This window comes from Neomonachus schauinslandi, chromosome 3, assembly GCF_002201575.2.
Source record: "Neomonachus schauinslandi chromosome 3, ASM220157v2, whole genome shotgun sequence".
Lineage (NCBI taxonomy): Eukaryota > Metazoa > Chordata > Mammalia > Carnivora > Phocidae > Neomonachus > Neomonachus schauinslandi.
Window position 1 is genome coordinate 26285902 of NC_058405.1, and position 23351 is coordinate 26309252.

Below are 23351 nucleotides of genomic sequence, written 5' to 3' on the forward strand. Positions count from 1 at the left end.
TTATTTATTTATTTATTTATTTATTTATTTATTTATTTATTTATTTATTTTTATTTATTTATTTAGAGAGCACATGAGCAGGGGGTGAGGGGGCAGAAGGAGAGGGAGAGAGAGAGAGAGACTATTAAGCTGGGTATGGAGCCCCATGCAGGGCTCCATCTCATGACCTTGAGATCACAACCTGAACCAAAATCAAGAGTCAGTTAACTGACTGAGCCACCAGGTGCCCCTGAAAGAATACATATATTGACTGGGACAAATAGAAGAAATCCATTTATTTAAGGATAAACATTACCCAATAAAAGTACTAAAAATATAATGAAGTATAAACAATAAAATTACTAAAAATATAATGAAGAATAAAAAACACATAACACTCAGGTGTTAGATAAACAAATTATTTAAGGAAAATCATTTAAGTTATTCAATGATTCAATCTGTAATTCAGGATATTCCTGGGATCTCTTTTACCTTTCTTATTCTCCTTCTTTTGTGAAGGTAACAACAATGCTTGAAGTATGCAGGTTATCAGAAAGTGCCTTTCCCTTCTACATATACTGTGAAATATGCTTCCAGGTTTGTGTGTCCTTTCTCTGCATCTAGAACCCACTGCGGAAGGGTATTGGGTAGATTTTCCTTGACACTGCCACACTATCCCTTCTGCTTCCAAAGCATTAGCACAGCAGGTAGGTTAAGTACATACGAATTTCTTTCCTGAATTATTCGTTATTTGTAGGTAATCTAGGTGGGAAATTACAACATAAAGATTCCAACTTTAGACTTCTCAGCCAATTTAAATTTATATTTAATTTCATGGTACAGGGACTTAAAACTTCTAGGTTCCTCTAACCTAACCCTTCTCTAATCATATATATAAAGAGAGAGATATAGATGATATAGATAGATATACACACACATATATAACCTACATACCACAGAAGTGAGTGAAATTGTCTTTTGTGCAAAATCAGAAATCTATAGAATTATACTTAGATATATTTTATTATATATATTTAATCCATGTGGTAGTGTGACCCTAAACCATTCAGTCCTTATAGACTCAATAAGACCTAAATCAGTCCTAGTGAAAGAAAAACTCAGTTCAAATATTGAAAAGGAACTGAGCATTTTCTCTTTCACATTTCATTTTAGGTTTTCACTTAAGTTAAATAATAGGCTTGCTGTTTTCTTTTTGACATATGTAATGAGAACATTACTCAAGATACATATAATTAAGTTGTTGTTCCAGGAGAACATAGTTATAAAGCATATGAAGTAAAAACAATTCTCTTATCAGGAAGGATGTGGAATTGCTCTTGGAGACATGAATTATTATGTTAAGGAGATTCTGGCAATTATCTGATCAAGCCATGCAAATATGGGCATCACAATGAACCATGTTCACTTTATTTACTTTTTGTAAGTGCCAATGCATGTATGTGCGTATAATTTTAAATGTTTATAATAATTTTTTAAATTTATAAAACATATATTTGTGGAACCATTTTTGGATTAAGAAATTTAGAGCTAGAAATTTAGAAGCCACTTGTAGACTCATAAAGCTCATAAACCATTATTTTTGTGATAAATCCTTCTGATTATTTTATGTTACCTTAACTATATATTTGACTATTGTCAATATTCTATATTATTATTGTACATATGATATATTACATTATTATATGCAATGGATAGCTTTGGATATCAAGCGCCTCCATTACTTATTAAGAGTAATAAGTACTCTTAAGAGTACTTATTTGTTATATATGTGTGTTATATAAGTGTGTGTTTATATGTGTGTGTGTATATCTATCTATATCATCTATATCTCTCTCTTTATATATATGATTAGAGAAGGGTTGGGTTAGAGGAACCTAGAAGTTTTAAGTCCCTGTACCATGAAATTAAATATAAATTTAAATTGGCTGAGAAGTCTAAAGTTGGAATCTTTATGTTGTAATTTCCCACCTAGATTACCTCACTCATTAAGAGTAGGTGGAATCACTTCAGTAGAGTAAGGGCAGTGAAAAAGTAATGAGAGGCACTCTGCATTATCCTCAAGCCCAAGAGGTAATGGGGAGCCAAAACCTCAGTAATAAGGTAAAGAGTTTAATACAATATTTGAAAAACAACTGAATTTAATGCAAGAAAAGTTAATGATTTAAAAATATCAAAATTCTAGGGATACCTGGGTGGCTCAGTCAGTTAAGCATCTGCCTTCAGATCAGGTCATAATTTCAGGGTCCTGGGATCAAGCCCTGCACTAGGCTCCCTGCTAAGCAGGGTGTCTGCTTGTCCCTCTCCCTCTGCCTGTTCCCTGCACACACACACACACACACACACACACACAAACACACACACACACACACCAGGCTCCCTCTTGCTCTCTCCCTCTCTCAAATAAATTCTTTTTAAAAAAATCTTTAAAAAAATATCAAAACTCTAAATAAAAACAGATCACACCTTCAGTTGCACAACTTTTTCTCACTAGCTTCACCCTCATCTTGGCCCTAGGTGGGATACATTTTTCTTCCCCATTGACACTGAGATTGTCTATGTGATTTGCTCCAATAAGTGGGAGTTAGTATATGTGAAACAAAGAGAGTCTTTCAGTATGACTGTGTAATTTGTCTTCACCTCTTGCACTTTATGATCCTGGAGGAGAAAAACATGTCCTGGAGAACAGTTAGTCTACAGGAGAAATGGATAAATATGACCCATAGCTTGGGATCAAGATCAGCCAAGCTTGGCCAAAATCAATTAAACCCTAGCAGAATGTGGACTGACCTTAAGACACCTGAATATGAAGCACACAAAAATAACTTAGTTGTAAAGGCACATGAAAGTTGTACTTTACTGAACATTTTTATCATGTAATAGTTGCAATATATATGTGCATTTGTATTACAATGCATTAATGGAGATAGGATTTACACCATGAGTAGACAGTTTAAGAATGGAGTAGAAGTAATACATTGAAAACTAAACAACCATACAAAGTGAGAAAATCAAAATGAAAGAACAAGTCATCATAAGGTCTTGCAATTGTCATCTGTCGGTAGCATTTAAATAAGCAGAAAATGGCAAAACATTTAATAAAAGCTTTAATAGAATCACTTGAATATATAAAGAAATACGCGATCACGAGTGTGCATCTTCACAATTTATCAAAAAGCACATCTGTGTATCTGCCATCCAGGTCAAGACACAGAACATTAGCAGCAGCTCAAAAGCTACTATTTCTCTCAATCATTAATATCTCCCCCTCTTCACATAAAGTTCATAATACCACTTCCTGTCATAATTTAGTAGTTTTAGTCATTTGTAAACTTTATATTAGAGGTTCAATACAGAGATGTTCTTTTTTTAATCCAAGATTCTCCCACACTTTTGGTTTTAGCATTATCTTGTACATATTTATTATTATTCTACATGTTATTATTACTCTACATATGTATTGCTACGTAAATTTACTCATTCATTTGTTACCGATGGAGTTTTAGTATTTTTTTTTTCTATTCTGGTGCTATTCTAAACGTTGGCCTTAATACTGTTGGACATGTCTTTTGTTCACATATGCATACATTTTATGGATATCAACATAGGATAGGACTTGGTAGTGCATAAGGTATTTGTTTAAGCAATTTGGGTAGATACTGCCAAAAACCACTCTCAACAGTGTTGGATGTGATTGATTAAAACATGAAAAAATAAACACTAATGATAGTATTAACAAATGCTTCCAATTTAATATGTATCAACATTTTAATTCCCAATTCCCTCTGACCCTGTAATTTTAAATTGGGAATATTTTTATAAGGAAATAATAAGACAATTCTGCATAAAATAGTATATAAATGTGTCCAGAATATATTATGATAATAGAATATTGGAAAATTAAATAAATTATACTTATTAAAAGATTGATTAATTCTGGCTGCCTGTGGAAGAAAAATGTCAAATGTTTATTATGAATGAAAATGTTATGCAATATTTTAAAAAAAGGGAATTTTTAAAGAAAATATACTAAGTGATAAGTGTATGTATCACACATTTTCTGATATAAGATATTTGGGAAGATATACCCCTCATCTTTAAGAATCTTGAAAAAAGAAAGTGGGAGATTTAGAGTAATTGTTTTCTTAATTCAATGTTCTGTGCTGCTTTATAATACTACCAATTATATTATTACATATAATGTTTACAACAGCTTAAATGTAAAGAAGTAATGTTTCTCATTACTTTTTAAATGTTTTTTTAAAAATCTTTAAAATATCCTCTAATTTTTATTACGTTTTAGTACATTTCTTTTATACATTTATTACATTTCCTATCCAGTACAATTTTACAGATAAAAGATTTTTTCTTTTATCTACAATCCCTGGCATGCAAAGAAGACTGGGTGAGAGATATATTTTAGATAAACAATTTTACTGGATTATCACTGATTTGGAAATTAGTGGATTAGGACTTTAGTATATATAACTTTTAAGCCAGGAATCCATCTATGCCTAATAAATATTTGTTTAGTGGAGTATTTTGGGCTGATTACTTAATATCACAAGACTTCAAGCTTATAACTGTAAAAAGAGAAATAATAGCTGCCCTGTAAAGTTATGGTAAGGATTAAAGATAATCTATATAAATTTCCTTCAGGACTGCATATATTGTGTTGTTAGAAATTCAATGAATATTGGTGTACACTCAATAGCAATTATATTTTTCCTGTTTCAATATAAATTACCTAGTCAAATAGCAATAAAAATTAGATTAAGCTTATTTGGTCTCCCAATACTAGGTAACTAGATATTCTGGAAAAGACAATATATGGCATATATTTAACTTCTGAGTTTTAGCTGATGTAATATATAGGTGTGTATATATTGAGAATATGCCTCAGTTAAGAGCTGGAAGGGTTCACCATTGCAACATGAGCAGAGAAAGCAGATTTATAAAGATGTCAAGATAGTGGTTACTCAATAGGGGTCTACTTGAATTCTAGGTGCTTTTAGTATAAAATCTCACTTTTAAGTGAAAATCAACTAGAAAAACCTAAGCAGAGGAATTAATGGACAAAAACTGAGAAACTGAATTAAAGATGGTTCCATTCATTTCACTGAATGCCTCCATGCATGTTTAAGAAATGATGGTTTGGATATGGGTGAAACTATTCTGAAGCATAGACAAAAGGTGAAATTTACAACCTTCCTTCTTACCAGTATACAAATAATAAAGATGCCAACAAAAATAAGTAAAAATTACTGAAATAATTATATACATACATACTTTATAGATAAAACTATTTTTAAAAACTTATTGACAAAGTGAGGATAATACCTGTTTGACTCAATTACACACTCATATGCATATATATTATATAAATATGTATTTGTATAGATATAATGCTTACTGAGAGACAAATTTTCAAAAACAAACCAGTATTTGCTAAAAAATAGCATTTGATAAAACAATATCATTCCTGAGTAAAAGAGAAGTTATATCATAAGTTTGATAAGACATAACAATAAAATGTACAGTAGCATAATACAAGGTATTGATTTTATAAGTCATAGCTATATCTCACGCTCTTATTTCCTTAACAGACATTTTATTCACATCTTGAAATACTGAAAAGTGAATTATATTAAGTATATTTTTTTCTAAAACAATGTTCTTAAGTTTTCTAGGAATCCCCTATTGATTTTTCTAGATTTTATCTCTCTTGACACTTTTTTTTTTTCCTTTCTTGCTGATTCAATTCACCCTTACCAACCCATCTGTAGGAATTCATCAGGACCCTCTATGGATACTCATTTTCTTTCTACCAACTATAAAATAATATAATAAAAAGATCATGTTTTAAACTCTCAACTCCTAAATCTACATAAATTGCCTAGTTTTTAATTCAAATTATGTAAATCTGTCTTCAACTGCTTATATAACAGCTCCACTTAGATACATCATTGTTATTTCAGACTCATTCTGCTTAAAGGTAATATGTCTTAATTCTGACTCTTACTTTTATTGGAATTCTGATCCTTATTTTTGTTGGATGGTAGCATCTAGGTTTTTCAAAAGGCTTGCAGAAGCAATTGTTCTTAAGGGTTCACGACATCTATATAAAGTTAGGATAACTTTAGTACTTTATTGGGCAGATTTAATAAGGCTTTTAATAGAATGTATTTGTTTTATTTTCAATAATATATTTTAATAGTCTGTGACAGAGAGTGAATATTTATGGTTAGTATTTCTAACAATTTGAAACTAACAATTATTAACTACTTGACTGTACAACTTTAGGCTTAGAAAACTCTAAAGTAATCATATAAAACTCACTCACAAAAAACAGCCCTAAGATTTTAAGAGGCACATTTTACAACAGACTACAGGATATGACCATATCATTTTTCTAACATTATGTTACAAAGAAGTAATTATTAAAATACTCAAATATGTTTAGTTATGGCTCCCAAAATTTAATATATATCTTGAAAATTAAGCATACCTGTGTTAGCCAAGTTATTTAAAGTCACAAATGTGAATAATTTATATTGTAATTCTGAAAAAAAAATGATTCACAAGAGAATCATAGTATTAACACATGGCACAACTCTCTAGAAAAAATTCTCCTTTTTCCCCTCTCTCCCCCACTTTCTCTCTCTCTCCCTCTCTCTAAATTAATAGCCAGTGGTAAATCTTGAAGAATTTCCTGATAGATCTCCACTCTCTTTGCCACAAATAATACCTTTTCGTACATGTCCTTTTGTACTGTAGAGTATCCATTTGAGAAAAAAATGACACAAATGACTGGGATGATTCCTCACAAGTTATTCAGACCCCCAGGAATTCTCTCTCTCTTTTAACTATAAACCTTACTTGACTCTCATTACTACCAATGACTCAGTTATTAACACAATCCCATAACAACTTTCTATGAATTCAAGTGTCTTCTCAAAACATTTTTGCAACTCTGAATATCTGAATAATGTAAAGAACACAGAATTATGTTATTTTGAATTATAAGGCATATTACTGATCATCCAATTCACCTTTACGGCCAGAAAAAATTCTAAGAGGGGGAGTGTCGGAGAAAAAAAATAGATGATATTTCAGAAAGAACATTCCTTCTCATTCTCAAGAAGTCTAAATAAAACTACATGCCAATGTCCTCTGCAGCCATCTTTCATTTTTCACTACTTCTGAAAATACAGTTTTTCTCTCATTTTCTCTCCCTTTTAGCTATTATTTTCTTCCACTATGAACAGTAAATAGATTATTTGCCTGAGTTCAATAAATAACATTAAAATCCTTCAAAGCAATTAATGTGTTTGTTCATTTTCATAACTCATCTATACAAACCCCTTCTACCCCACAGATTCCTAGCTTAAACAAACTTATAAATTTTTATAGTATCAGAAAGTATTTTAAATTTGAACTAGACCTATGGATTTATTCTAATCCTAAATTCAACAAAAAAAAGTATAATTGAATCCAGAGAGTTTAGACGATGTAGTAATTTCACTGAAGATGAAAGAGACTTTTAATATAAACTAGAAAATACAAAGAAAAAAAACACTAGAATTTGATATAACCAGTTGTGGACTTTGAAACTGTTTTCTGCCTTGGAGACCTAATAAAGTAGGTTGAATTGCTTTTTTGATACTCATAGTCTTTAGTCCATGGACACTGAACGTAACAAAGCATAAAACAAACAAAGCACTCTCTTAAGGAAGGATAAGTCTTTATGATGCTGGAAGCACTATTTCTTTTTGTTACTTAAAAACTACACGGTAAACTACTTCAGCATGCTGTTCATAACAATAGCTAGAAAATGTGAAATGTCACAGATTGTTTTCTACACTAGGTTATTCTTCAAGACTTAACAGTTTTTCAAAGAATAATATATCTAATTGTTTCATGACAATGAAATTACATAACAGCACATTTTAGATCACCAGTTTCAAATATTTTACATAAGAAAAATATCACCTTAAGCTTCAAGTCAAAAGATTTATAAAGTTTTAACATGAAGTTTATAACATTTAACCATGATTTATTTGATGTCAAATAGAAGTGTTTTCAACTAGTGTGTTTTAGCCTAACAAATTCCTGAAAACCTTTCACAGATGTGATGGCAAGCTTTGAATATTTTATCTCATATATATTTGTATCTATACTGACAACTACCTAATTGAAATTAAAGCTGTGTACCCTGTGCCACCCAATGAAAATTCAAACAAAACAGAGTGAGATTTATTATGTTTTGGCTTATAAAATCTCAGTACCACAGAATTAGTATATACTTAAAAATCTAATAATTTTTCTTCATGATCTTTTAAGAAAGTGGTAGGTCTACTTAAGCAATTATACAGGCCTGCCATCTAACCAAGGGAATAGCAAAAGATATTGATTTGATATAAAGTTGCAATTGTCTACTTTGTAAGGTTGCTCTTTTTTTTTTTTTAAGATTTTATTTATTTATTTGACAGAGAGAGACACAGCGAGAGAGGGAATACAAGCAGGGGGAATGGGAGAGGGAGAAGCAGGCTTCCTGCGGAGCAGGGAGCCCGATGCAGGGCTCAATCCCAGGACCTGGGATCATGACCTGAGCTGAAGGCAGATGCTTAACGACTGAGCCACCCAGGCGCCCCAAGGTTGATCTATCTTAATCCTTTTGTACTACTAGTCTCTCCAAATTCTAATATTTGAATATGTTTCAAAAACAAATCAAAAGGATTGCAAAGAAACTACATTAAGACAGATTGTTGACAATGTAATATAATAGTATGATTTCCTATTAGCTAAGAAGTACAATTAAACATTTTAGACCAACTTGAAATCATTTATAGATAAACATTTGAGGATTCGGAATGTAATCAACACAGAGCAAAATGAAATCTCTCAACTACCATGTAAGTGTAGAACAGAGCATAAAATAGAAATTCAAAGAAAGGCAAAGGACCAGAGAGATACTTTACTAAAAAGAGGGATATGCCAGTGAATGATCTAATGATACTGACTTACTTGTATGGCTCAGCTTAAAGGAATGACTTGTTCTCTACTCACTTAGCTCTATCATTTGGCAAGTCCTAGCTGTGCACAGGGATTCCTATCACATTTTAGGTGCCTCACTCATACAGAAGCAGCCAGCCAAGCTTCATAAAATATTTGACAAAAATTCTCAATGTAAAAATACAGATTAAAAAATAGTATAAGGGAACAAAAATATGGAAGAAAGTTAAATTCAAAGAAAAGATTGAAAAATAACCTCACTTATGAGAAGTTAGGAATAAGAGAAGTCACATTAACAAGGTAACTTACACAAGCGTCCACAAAATAGATCAATACATCACTAAATAACTGTTGAAATTTTTTCTATCATAGTTTCTCCCCCCCAACATTGATAGCATAAAAATCATTATTTTGGTATTTATGCTATCAAAGTTATAGCAGATTTTTTTATAATCAGTGTTAGAAAATAATGCCAACTACATACCCCTGAAAGTAGAACTAAAAAATAAATGGCAAAGTAAAAATATACATATAAAAAGAGGGGTGGTCTATGTCTAACACCCAATTATAGAATAAGAAAAATAGAATTGAGGGGAAAAGTTAAAAGAAAAACTAAAACTATCAAATAAAGAGAAAATTCTGGATTTAAAAGACCAGATAAATTCCAAAATCAATGAGTGTAAAACATACCCCATAATATACCATCACAAAGCTTTAGTAACCTTAAAACAAAGAGGAGCTTCTTGAAAAGTGACAAGAAATAGAGAGGAAAAAAGAAAGAACAAATATAAAATTCCTAAAAAAATCATTTCTCAGTAGTCACTTTGGAAGCAGAAGACAATGAAGGCCTTCACATTACTTCCTATTCAACAGTGAAAAAAGAGATGACACAATTTTCTCAAAAGTCATATTATACTTATCCACCGCCCTGCCACCCACCATGAAATTTAAAGTGAACTCCTAAGGAATGTACTCCAATATACCATCTATGAAAAAAGATATGGCATCCAAGAAATTGGCTACAGTAAAGGGAATAGGAGTAATAGGAAGTTCCAAGATGAAGGTAATGGACAGATCCACTATTAGACTGGGTCAGGCTCAGAGAGAACATATCCAGATAAAAGCAGAGATATGAGAGCCTCCAAGAGCCATGCCACTAACTAAAAGTGGGTAGACCACCTTATGGGTTATAATGTCTTCAGAGGAGAATTTAAATTTTGTTAAAACCTATGGAAAATAAATGATCACAAAAACTTAGCTGCATCACTGAATAGAATTCAAAATTCAATTATGACTCATTAAGCTATGATATTCAATTACAAATAGCTTTAGTGTAGTCAAAATTACCATTTACTCTTCATTTAACCAAGACTGTTGCTGTAACTCTATTGACAGTATGGGAAGAGTACAAGTGGATATGTTTAGTTGTGTGGGTGAATGAGATAGTTCAATCTTCATCTTCCATAATAGAATTAGAATGCAAAAAGATTATGAAAAATTAATCAATAAATTAATTTAATATTAATATAATCAAATGCTATTTGACAATATCAAAAGGAACAGAAAGAGGACTTGAGAGTTATGGTCTCTGAGGTGTGTGAACTAGGGATGAAGACTATTGCAGTAACGACTGTTAATTTTTTATTACTGTTATTTTAAGTCTAATAGTACTATTTAATATTTTATACTATATTCATAGTTTATTTTACTAGAAATATAAAAATAGACATAAATAGGCATTTAAACTTTGCATTCACTAATTTGAAAAGTTATTATGGTCTAAACATAAAATGAATAGATTTAATTACTTCGTATGTATAAAATCAATATAGCATCCCCTTCCTCTCATGAAGTCTGATAGACAAATAAGGCCAAAGAGTCATCAGATAGAGACCACAGTATTACATTACTGATACGTGGCTTATATTTGAATGTAGCTGGAGTGCCAAGACCTAAATATTAACATCTGGTAGACAAATCCACCCAAATACAGTCAGTGAAACACAACTGCAAATCCCTTTTTTTGTAGGGATCTGCCCTTGTGAAACATATGCCATGGAAGATAGAAACTGAATGTCTTCTTGCTTTGTTTCTGTGCAACAGTCTGTTGCCAAGAAAAAGGAAAGAGAGAAAACCAATTTTGCCTAGTTTATGAGCGTCCCAATTTTTCAATAAGTAAAGCACCATTTAATTTCTAGGGAAGAAAATTGAAGAAGGTAGATCAATGCCATGAGTGTGTGTTAAATGACTGAAGCTTTTTTCACATACAAAGTAATACTATGAGTGGAAAAGGTATCACGAGTATGCCTATAAAACCAGAGAAGGATTTCTGCAGTTTTATACATCTTGACCTCCCCTTGCCTCCTACTGCTCTTTTATATGTTGTCTTGGCATCCCTGATTTGCAGTGTATGTTTTTACATCAGAAACCACAAAATAGTCATGAATTAATTAGGTAATTTCATTAAGCCTCCTTGGCTCTCAAGGCTGACAATCCATTCACTATTCAACTGTCCATCCCCAAACATGATCAACTGCATAGTCCACTATATATCAGAGGTTCTACAATGATCTACAATCAAACAGTATAAAGTTATTTCTATAATGAAAGTTGAATACAAAGATGCTCCAAATTTCAGTATAAATCCTTTGAAACTATCAAAAGATTTCTATGTGTATTTATTCAGGGAGAAATTAAAGCTTAATTTTATATTCCCTTAAAGGTTCAAAACCAAAAAATATATTTCCAAAGGAAGTAAATTCTGCAATCACATTCCCTTGTTTTGGTGAATAAAACAGACTACAGATTTAAATTTATCCTCATTTTTTCTTATTCTGCTCATCTGTCTGTGGAGATTTTCATATAAAATTTAGATCCTTTCATTTAATGTGTTTTGATGCTTCTTCCATAGGAATGGGTTTTGGTTCTTCACATACTAAAATGTTTTAGTCTCTCATGTGCCCAATTTTTAGAAAACGAATAATTAATCAAATATACAAGATGGGCACATTACCGGGCCCATGCCCAATATGTTTTGAAGTCAAACCAATCCCTAGATCTTGAACAATTATTCCAATTATTATTTGGTACTGAAAATCATTCAGTTTAGATTATTCTAATGCAAAAGAATTTTACAAATATCAATACAGAAATGCAAAGTTATCTGTGTGACAATGGATATACAGAAAAAAATCTTATTTTAAGTTTCAAAAAGTTTATGCTAATTGTTTTTGCTCATTGTTTAGAGTTTAAAACTTATGAACTTAAATTTAGCTAGAACTTACTGTCAACCTGCTATAGCTTATTTAAGTCAAGTGGATAACTCTGTATAATGTCTTCTTTGCAGCAGAGAGTACATGTACTCATCAAAACCTACACCTTCTTTCTGGGTATAGAGGTAGATTAAATTTTGCATTCTTGCAGTCAGCAGTGGCCATGTAGAAGTGATGTATGCCACCTTCAGAATCAACCCATAAAAGCCTCCTATGGGATCTCCCTCTCTTCCTTTTCCCTCTATTTTCTTTTTTTTTTTTTAAGATTTTATTTATTTGAGAAAGAGAGAATGAGAGACAGCACAAGAGGGAAGAGGGTCAGAGGAAGAAGCAGACTCCCCGCTGAGCAGGGAGGCCATTGCGGGACTCAATCCCGGGACTCCAGGATTATGACCTGAGCCGAAGGCAGTCGCTTAACCAACTGAGCCACCCAGGCGCCCTTCCCTCTATTTTCTAATGCCAGGAATGCAAGTGGATTCTGAATTCTTAAGGGATGATGGAAACACAGGATGGAAGAAGCATAGATCTCTGAAGTACTGAGTGGAAGGCTATATACCAAATAAACATTGAACTGTTGGATAATCAATGAAAGCAACAACAATATAACAGCAAACCTTCCATTTTGTTGTCCCTAAGATATCTGAATAGCTTAATTCCAGCTTACACTGCATAATAGAGAAGAGAGGTGCTACCCCAATAAAATGTGAAATATGTGACATGGGTTTGGCAGTGTAGAAACAAAAAGCAAGAAAACACACAGGTGTTGCCTCACTCTAAAAGGTGTCAGAAAGCCCTTTTTATGTACTGCAAAAACATTCCATAAAATATTATCTGTGATAAGTTGGAAAAAATATAATGAGCTGAGTGAATCTTTTAGGGGTCAACTATTTGTAAAGGATCAGGCAGTAAATATCTTCAGCTTTGCACGTCATATCGTCTCTGTCACAACTACCCAACTCTACTGTTGTAATGAAAAAGTGTCAATAGACTATTTGCAAAAGAATATGCATGGATGGATTTGGCCCACCAGCACTAGTTTAGTAACCCTCCTTTAGGGCAACTGTTTCCAATGAGTCAGAATGATCATAAATATTGAATGGGGAAAGGTGAAAGTCAGAATCCTCACAGAAGTATTGGAGCACAGGGTGCCTGGGTGGCTCAGTTGGTTAAGCGTCTGCCTTCAGCTCAGGTCATGATCCCAGGGTCCTGGGATGGAGCCACACATCCGGCTCCCTGCTCTGCAGGGGGTCTGCTCCTCCCTCTGCCCCTCCTCCCACTCGTTCTCTCAATCGCTCTCTCTCTCTCAAATAAATAAATAATAATTTTTAAAAATCTTAAAAAAAAAGTATTGGAGTGCAAAACAAATCATCCAGAGTACAAAAGTACCTGGTATTTATCTTTCCACCTAGGCTACTGTGACAAGTAGTTTTATCACTGTCATAATTGAGAGACTGAAGCATGGGGTAAATAATCAAAATATAACAGATTAAAAATTATGTCTAATAGAAAACTTTGGTGGGTTTGACTGACATGTGGAACTGACAAGGAATGAATAAATCACAAGGTACCTGGTAATTTTTTAATTAACTGCATTGTCAGAGGAAAGATAAGCCATAATAAAAGAAAAAAGAGACAAAACCATATCATTTGTGTTTTTAAACAATGTATGGGTTTTCAAATACGCATCAGCCATAGGCAGGCATCTACAACACCCAACACAAATAAAGACATGAAGATTAATAGACAAGAAGACATCTCCCAAAAGGCAAAACTAGGATTTGAGAACAATTAGTAAAGGAACCCTTCACAGGGAGAAAAATCAGGGACTAATCAAAGAATTTTTATTTACCACTCCAAGTTGATAATGGACCAATAGCTTTTATGTTGTCTCTCACTCTCATTTTGCAAATTGCTTTTTGTTTTGTTTAGTCTCCTCTTTGTGAATTTCTTTCCCTATTGCTCTATTGTGCATGGGCTATGTGTGGGAATGGGACTTTGTATGTCAGATAACAGGTTTTCTTTTCTTTAGATCACAGGTCACAAGACAAAAAAAGCCTCATCTATATATCATGGAAAAGTCTGCAAATCACCCATAGATCCTGGACTTTGAGTTGGATGTGGTAAACGCATATGACTTTGGGTTGTTTCCCTTGGGTAAAGGTGAGTATATTTCATGGCTGAAAGAAGTGAAATCTTTGTCATCATGAGAAGACAGATGAGGAGATACAGGACAGACAGATTTATGGGCACATAAAAACAATTCCCTCTTCCTCCCAGGCACAGAGGTAGACTATTTTCTAATCTTCCTTGCTACTAGGTATGGTCAGGTGACTGAGTTATAACCAAAATAAAGTGAATGGAAACAATACAGCCACTTCTAGGACTAATCCATACAATAAAATCCTCTTGCAAGGTCCTTCATGCTCTCTTTTCCTACCACATTTATAGGGTATCCAAGAAAGGAGACTCTAGGGGGTGATGCCCCATAGACGGAAGAAACCTAGATCCTTAAATCTATACAGAAAAGGCTACCCAGTGCATATAACTATCAAACTGTTAAGAATGGAATGGAAACAACTTCTCTTGTATTAAGTGATGAGATATTTTGAATTTTGTGTTAAAACAGTTTATCCTAAGTAATATGCTTCACTTTTAGAAAATATAACCTAAGACACATTTTTACAAGATTTAAAATACAAGCTAACTAGAGATGGGCCTCTTTGATTATATACATCTTTAATTTCCATTTTCACATTTCTCAAACTTCAATGTTGAACTTTTCCTGGGTTCATGGCCTAGTCTCTACAGTGTCTTGGGAGTAGACTTCTTATTTGTTTTTAAAGATTTTATTTATTTAATTTATAGAGAGAAGGAGGGAGAGAGAGCGTGCCGGGGGGGTGGGGAGGGCAGAGGGAGGGAGAGAATCTCAAGCAGACTCCACATTGAGCTCAGAGCCTGACACAGAGCTCAATCTCACAACCCTGAGATCATGACCTGAGCTGAAACCAAGAGTCAGATGCTTAACTGACTGAGCCACCCAGGCACCCCTGGAGACTTTTTAATTCTTTTTCACAATGTTCATTGCCAGTCTCCCTTCTGTAGAATTACTTAGGAAATTATCTTCTTTTTCTTCTCATTGTTAGCTCACATAGAACACAGGTGAGCTATGTTTTCTAAGATCTACAGGAAACCTTGAGACAACCCGCACCTTTGGAAGGCCACACTTTCATTAAAAATAGCATGAGAGGCATCTGCTCTCTAAGCACTGCTGATGCCTTATAAGGTATTAAATGATATGAAAAATTATATTCACTAAAAACAGACATTTGATATGAAAAATTATATTCACTAAAACAGACACATTACCTCTTAAAATTAAATGGCTGTGGGGCGCCTGGGTGGCTCAGTCGTTAAGCGTCTGCCTTCGGCTCAGGTCATGATCCCAGGGTCCTGGGATCGAGCCCCGCGTCGGGCTCCCTGCTCTGAGGGAAGCCTGCTTCTCCCTCTCCCACTCCCCTGCTTGTGTTCCTGCTCTCGCTATCTCTCTCTCTGTCAAATAAATAAATAAAATCTTTAAAAAAAAAATTAAATGGCTGCTTTAAAAAATATAATCATGTCTTATGGTCACTTTTTTATTTATACAGCAACCTGTATGGTTTACATGTGCAATAAAAATCCAAACTATATTATGTTCTGACTTCCATTATCTTCCCAGTATAGGCCTATTTAGGGAAACATATGCATTGTTTTTGCCATTCCCCAAATACATTATGCTTTTCCCTATCTTTGAAATTCTTCTTTCTAAATGAGGAGGATACTGCTGAACTTTTAGGTAAAATATTATACATCTTTAAAGATCTAATTCAAACTTCACCAATTTTTTTTACCTTTCTCATCTATAATCTCTAAGAAGTCCTCATTTATGAATCTCTTATTGAATCATGTACTTTTGATTTTGGTAATAAACACTTTATCAATAGTTTTCATCTTAATTGCATTGGGTAGTTCAAAAAATTCATAACTAAATCCATGTAAACATAATATAGCTCACCTTAAAAACATTAGCATCTCCAACATCAGAGACATACTGTGAAATCAATAACTATTTGAAGAAAGGATAAATTTGTGAATAATAATATTAAGTAGTCTGGCTTATCAAATTTTTCTGGCTAAGTAATCTTCAAGAAGATAAAAAATGAAACATGTTAGGGAAATAGCTATTTCCATTAAAAGAAACCAAGGATATTTCATTCCTTCTGATGAAGGGGGGGAAATTGGAGGAGGAGATGAACCATGAAAGACTATGGACTCTGAGAAACAAACTGAGGGTTCTAGAGTGGAGGGGGGAGGGGGGGATGGGTTAGCCTGGTGATGGGTATTAAAGAGGGCAGGTACCGAATGGAGCACTGGGTATTATACGCAAACAATGAATCATGGAACACTACATCAAAAACTAATTATGTAATGTATGGTGATTAACATAACATAATTTAAAAAAAAAGAAAGAAACCAAGGATAAATTAATGCAGATACCCTTTCTTTGATTGTTGGTCTCCTAATTTAAGTGGTTCTTTACAATATTTTTTTATCAGAACATACATTCAGACTCAAAATTTCCACCTACATTGTATTATAAATATAATTGCTTTTCCCTGATATTATTTTAAGCTCACCCTTAAAGATGCTTCCTGATTATCTATAATTCAGTAAGTAGCAGTTCATTTTGTTGTTCCAGACTTTAAATCTTCAATTAATTAATTAGATACTGAATTCTTTTTGAAATATAACATTAAGAATTGATCATTCACATTTTAAATCTGTACATCACTGATATATATTTAAATAACTGCACTTACCAATAAATTTGTTTTGTCAGAACAGAGCTTTCTCTTAATACTTAATGCACTAATATGCTTAAACCTTTCATTATATTTTTTTTTACATAAAGATATTTATTTTTTTTATTTTATTTTTATTCTTATGTTAATCCCCATACATTACATCATTAGTTTTAGATGAAGTGTTCCATGATTCATTGTTTGTGCATAACACCCAGTGCTCCATGCAGAATGTGCCCTCCTCAATACCCACCACCAGGCTAACCCATCCTCCCACCACCCTCCCCTCTAGAACCCTGTTTGTTTTTCAGAGTCCATCGTCTCTCATGGTTCGTCTACCCCTCCGATTTCCCCTGCTTCATTCTTCCCCTCCCGCTACCTTCTTCTTCTACTTTTTTTTTTTTCTTAACATATATTGCATTATTTGTTTCAGAGGTACAGATCTGAGATTCAACAGTCTTGCACAATTCACAGCACTTACCAGAGCACATACCCTCCCCAGTGTCTATCACCCAGTCACCCCATCCTTCCCACCCCACCCCCCACTCCAGCAACCCTCAGTTTGTTTCCTGAGATTAAGAATTCCTCATATCAGTGAGATCATATGATACATGTCTTTCTCTGTTTGACTTATTTCACTCAACATAATACCCTCCAGTTCCATCCACGTCGTTGCAAATGGCAAGATCTCATTCCTTTTGATGGCTGCATAATATTCCATTGTATATATATACCACCTCTTCTTTATCCATTCATCTGTTGATGGACATCTTGGCTCTTTCCACAGTTTGGCTATTGTGGACATTGCTGCTATAAACATCGGGGTGCACGTACCCCTTCGGATCCCTACTTTTGTATCTTTGGGATAAATACCCAGTAGTGCAATTGCTGGATCATATGGTAGCTCTATTTTCAACTTTTTGAGGAACCTCCATACAGTTTTCCAGAGTGGCTGCACCAGCTTGCATTCCCACCAACAGTGTAGGAGGGTTCCCCTTTCTCCGCATCTCCGCCAACATCTGTCGTTTCCTGACTTGTTAATTTTAGCCATTCTGACTGGTGTGAGGTGGTATCTCATTGAGGTTTTGATTTGGATTTCCCTGATGCCGAGCTATATTGAGCACTTTTTCATGTGTCTGTTGGCCATTTGGATGTCTTCTTTGGAAAAATGTCTGTTCATGTCTTCTGCCCATTTCTTGATTGGATTCTTTGTTCTTTGGGTGTTGAGTTTGATGAGTTCTTTATAGATTTTGGATACTAGCCCTTTATCTGATATGTCATTTGCAAATATCTTCTCCCATTCTGTCGGTTGTCTTTTGGTTTTGTTGACTGTTTCCTTTGCTTTGCAAAAGCTTTTTATCTTGATGAAGTCCCAATAGTTCATTTTTGCCCTTGCCTCCCTTGCCTTTGGCGATGTTTCTAGGAAGAAGTTGCTTCGGCTGAGGTCAAAGAGGTTGCTGCCTGTGTTCTCCTTTAGGATTTTGATGGACTCCTGTCTCACATTGAGGTCTTTCAACCATTTGGAGTCTATTTTTGTGTGTGGTGTAAGGAAATGGTCCAGTTTCATTCTTCTGCATGTGGCTATCCAATTTTCCCAACACCATTTGTTGAAGAGACTGTCTTTGTTCCATTGGACATTCTTTCCTGCTTTGTCAAAGATGAGTTGACCATAGAGGTGAGGGTCCATTTCTGGGCTCTCTATTCTGTTCCACTGATCTATGTGTCTGTTTTTGTGCCAGTACCATGCTGTCTTGATGATGACAGCTTTGTAATAGAGCTGGAAGTCCGGAATTGTGATGCCGCCGGCTTTGCTTTTCTTTTTCAACATTCCTCTGGCTATGCGGGGTCTTTTCTGGTTCCATACAAATTTTAGGATTATTTGTTCCATTTCTTTGAAAAAAGTGGATGGTATTTTGATGGGGATTGCATTGAATGTGTAGATTGCTCTAGGTAGCATTGACATCTTCACAATATTTGTTCTTCCAATCCATGAGCATGGAACGTTTTTCCATTTCTTTGTGTCTTCCTCAATTAATGGACAGCAAAAGAAAGCTGGGGTGGCAATCCTTATATCAGACAAATTAGATTTTAAACCAAAGACTGTAATAAGAGATGAGGAAGGACACTATATCCTACTTAAAGGATCTATCCAACAAGAAGATCTAACAATTGTAAATATTTATGCCCCTAACATGGGAGCAGCCAATTATATAAGCCAATTAATAACAAAAGCAAAGAAACACATCGACAACAATACAATAATAGTGGGGGACTTTAACACCCCCCTCACTGAAATGGACAGATCGTCTAAGCAAAAGATCAACTAGGAAATAAAGACTTTAAATGACACACTGGACCAAATGGACTTTACAGACATATTCAGAACATTCCACCCCAAAGCAACGGAATACACATTCTTCTCTAGTGCCCATGGAACATTCTCCAGAATAGATCACATCCTAGGTCATAAATCAGGTCTCAACTGGTACCAAAAGATTGGAATCATTCCCTGCCTATTTTCAGACCACAATGCTTTGAAACTAGAGCTCAATCACAAGACAAAAGTCAGAAAGAACTCAAATACATGGAGGCTAAAGAGCATCCTACTAAAGAACGAATGGGTCAACCAGGAAATTAAAGAAGAATTAAAAAAATACATGGAAACCAATGAAAATGAAAACACAACTATTCAAAATCTTTGGGATGCAGCAAAGGCAGTCCTAAGAGGAAAGTATATAGCAATACAAGCCTTTCTCAAGAAGCAAGAAAGGTCTCAAGTACACAACCTAACCCTACACCTAAAGGAGCTGGAGAAGGAACAGCAAATAAAGCCTAAACCCAACAGGAGAAGAGAAATAATAAAGATCAGAGCAGAAATCAATGAAATAGAAACTAAAAGAACAGTAGAACAGATCAACGAAACTAGGAGCTGGTTCTTTGAAAGAATTAACAAGATTGATAAACCCCTGGCCAGACTGATCAAAAAGAGAAGAGAAATGACCCAAATCAACAAAATCATGAATGAAAGAGGAGAGATCACAACCAACACCAAAGAAATACAAACAATTATAAGAACATATTATGAGCAACTCTATGCCAGCAAATTAGATAACCTGGAAGAAATGGATGCATTCCTAGAGATGTGTCAACTACCAAAACTGAACCAGGATGAAATAGAAAACCTGAACAGACCTATAACCACGAAGGAAATTGAAGCAGTCATCAAAAATCTCCCAAAAAACAAAAGCCCAGGGCCAGATGGCTTCCCAGGGGAATTCTACGAAACATTTCAAGAAGAATTAATACCTATTCTTCTGAAACTGTTCCAAAAAATAGAAATGGAAGGAAAACTTCCAAACTCATTTTATGAGGCCAGCATTACCTTGATCCCAAAACCAGACAAAGACCCCATCAAAAAGGAGAATTACAGACCAATATCCCTGATGAACATGGATGCAAAAATTCTCACCAAAATACTAGCCAATAGGATCCAACAGTACATTAAAAGGATTATTCACCATAACCAAGTGGGATTTATCCCTGGGCTGCAAGGTTGGTTCAACATCCGCAAATCAATCAATGTGATACAATACATTAACAAAAGAAAGAACAAGAATCATATGATCCTCTCAATAGATGCAGAAAAAGCATTTGACAAAGTACAGCATCCTTTCTTGATCAAAACTCTTCAGAGTATAGGGATAGAGGGTACATACCTCAATATCATAAAAGCCATCTATGAAAAACCTACAGCGAATATCATTCTCAATGGGGAAAAACTGAGAGCTTCCCCCTAAGGTCAGGAATGCGGCAGGGATGTCCACTATCACCACTGCTATTCAACATAGTATTGGAAGTCCTAGCCACAGCAATCAGACAACAAAAAGAAATCAAAGGCATCCAAATTGGCAAGGAAGAAGTCAAACTCTCACTCTTTGCAGATGATATGATACTTTATGTGGAAAACCCAAAAGACTCCACCCCAAAACTGCTAGAACTCATACAGGAATTCAGTCAAGTGGCAGGATATAAAATCAATGCACAGAAGTCAGTGGCATTCCTATACACCAACAACAAGACAGAAGAAAGAGAAACTAAGGAGTCGATCCCATTTACAATTGCACCCAAAACCATAAGATACCTAGGAATACATCTAACCAAAGAGACAAAGGATCTGTACTCAGAAAACTATAAAATACTCATGAACCTTTCATTATATTTTAAGAGATAAGGAAGTGAATTACACAGGGAACACCGTATTGCCAATGTTGGTCCCTAAACAAATAATTAAATGCATGCTTTTTTTCCCTCAAGAATTAAATTGCCTATTATTAAGAAAAAAATTATTGGGGGTAATTAGAGAATAATTATAAATTAATTTATGTTTTGAAATTGCAAGTCCTGCCAGAGGAAGGAAAGTATATTTATATCTTTGTCCTTGAACAGAGAAGTAGAGGTCATCATTTATTCATTCAATAGATATTCCTGAGTGCCTAATAAGCACCAGACCTTGTTCTTTTTTTTTTTTTTTAAGATTTTATTTATTTGCCAGAGAGAGAGAGCACAAGAGAGAGCACAAGCAGGGGGAGCAGCAGGAGAGGGAGAAGCAGGCTCCCCACTGAGCAAGGAGCGCTGAGGTACTCAATCCCAGGACCCTGGGATCATGACCTGAGCTGAAGGCAGACACTTAACCAACTGAGTCACCCAGGAGTCCCCAGACCTTGTTCTTTGTACGATAAAAGAGGAGTTAATAAAACAATAAACTCTGTTCATGATTCATAGACTTTGCACTTTAGAGAGATAGTGAGGAAATCAATAAATGCATGCAGACATGTATATGTACACACACACAAGCACACATGCATACACAATGTTACAATGTCTAAGGTACTAAGGAGTATGAAAAAAACTTAAAAAAAGACAAAAAATAAATAATAAAAAAGTAAGAAATTTATCATATACTCAGGGGGAGGGTTGGAAAGTTACATGATTAGTCTTACTTTTAACACAATGACTAGTTATCTCTTTTTGAGAACAGTCTGTAGGGGACAAAGGCTATAGATTGAAGACTGTTAGGATACTACTGATACAATCTATACAACAGACTATGTGCCGTGAATTCTTACAGGGTGGCAACTGTGCAGGTGGCAAGGAATTATCATGTTCTATATATATGATGAATGCGAAACTAATGAAATTTGCTAAAAAAGAGAAGGAAAGAAAAACAATACTCTAAAAATTTATTGTAAGGAATGGGAAGAATAGAATTGCTATTAGATGGCAGAAACTTAGAATGAATGAGTATAGAGAGGAAGAGCAAGATTTTAGTTTATACATGTTAAGTTTGGAACATTTTTAGATATCTGAGTCAGTAACTGAATGCAGTTATACTAATATCAGACCAAACATGTTAGTTAAGAAACACTGCTGGAGAAAATGGTGCACTTAGCAGAAATATAAAAGATAATGTTCACTAAGAAAACAGTATTCTAAATTTATGCATACCAAATTTAGAGAATGGGGTTCAGAGAATATTACCTTTGAAATGCTGGCTAATATATGTATTAAGTTTGAAATTATTGGTGATGGTAAGGGTATGATATGGAAAGTAAGTTGCCAATGAAGGGAGAAGAATACGAATCTTGGAGGAGAAGAGGGCAATCAATCGAGAGTGTATGGTACTGGAACAGGTGTTACGACATTAGAATCCCCAAGAACTCTGACAAAAACACAATTTGAGATAGTCACACTGAGCCACTGTCTTAGAGGAGTGTCAAAAAGGCTGCATATTACTGCGAAGAGAAAAAGTTTTGAGTTATATTTTAATTACATAAAATTCAAAATTTGGTATTTTTTAGAGATGGGTGAGGAAAACTAGTCTAGAAATGGCAAACGGGAATTAGGAGGAACCTAAACTACTTCCAGGCTGAGTATTAGGTTTATGGGAGTTGTTCAAGAGAGGCAGCATCCTCTAAGGAGGGCCTAGCTTCAACTAATTCAAGTCAGAAAAAGAAGCCCTTACACAACCTGTTAGGGATATTGGAGGCTATTGCTCTGATGATATGTGTGTTTTAGAGGGCCTAAAACAAGTGTGTTACAAGTTCAAGAGATGCAGTGTTTAGATAAGAAGAAGGGATATACAGACATACACAGGTATTAGTATGCAGGTCCTGAGGGCTCATTGGTAAAGATTTCTGGTATATGGTGGTAACTGGCAAAATAGGTATGA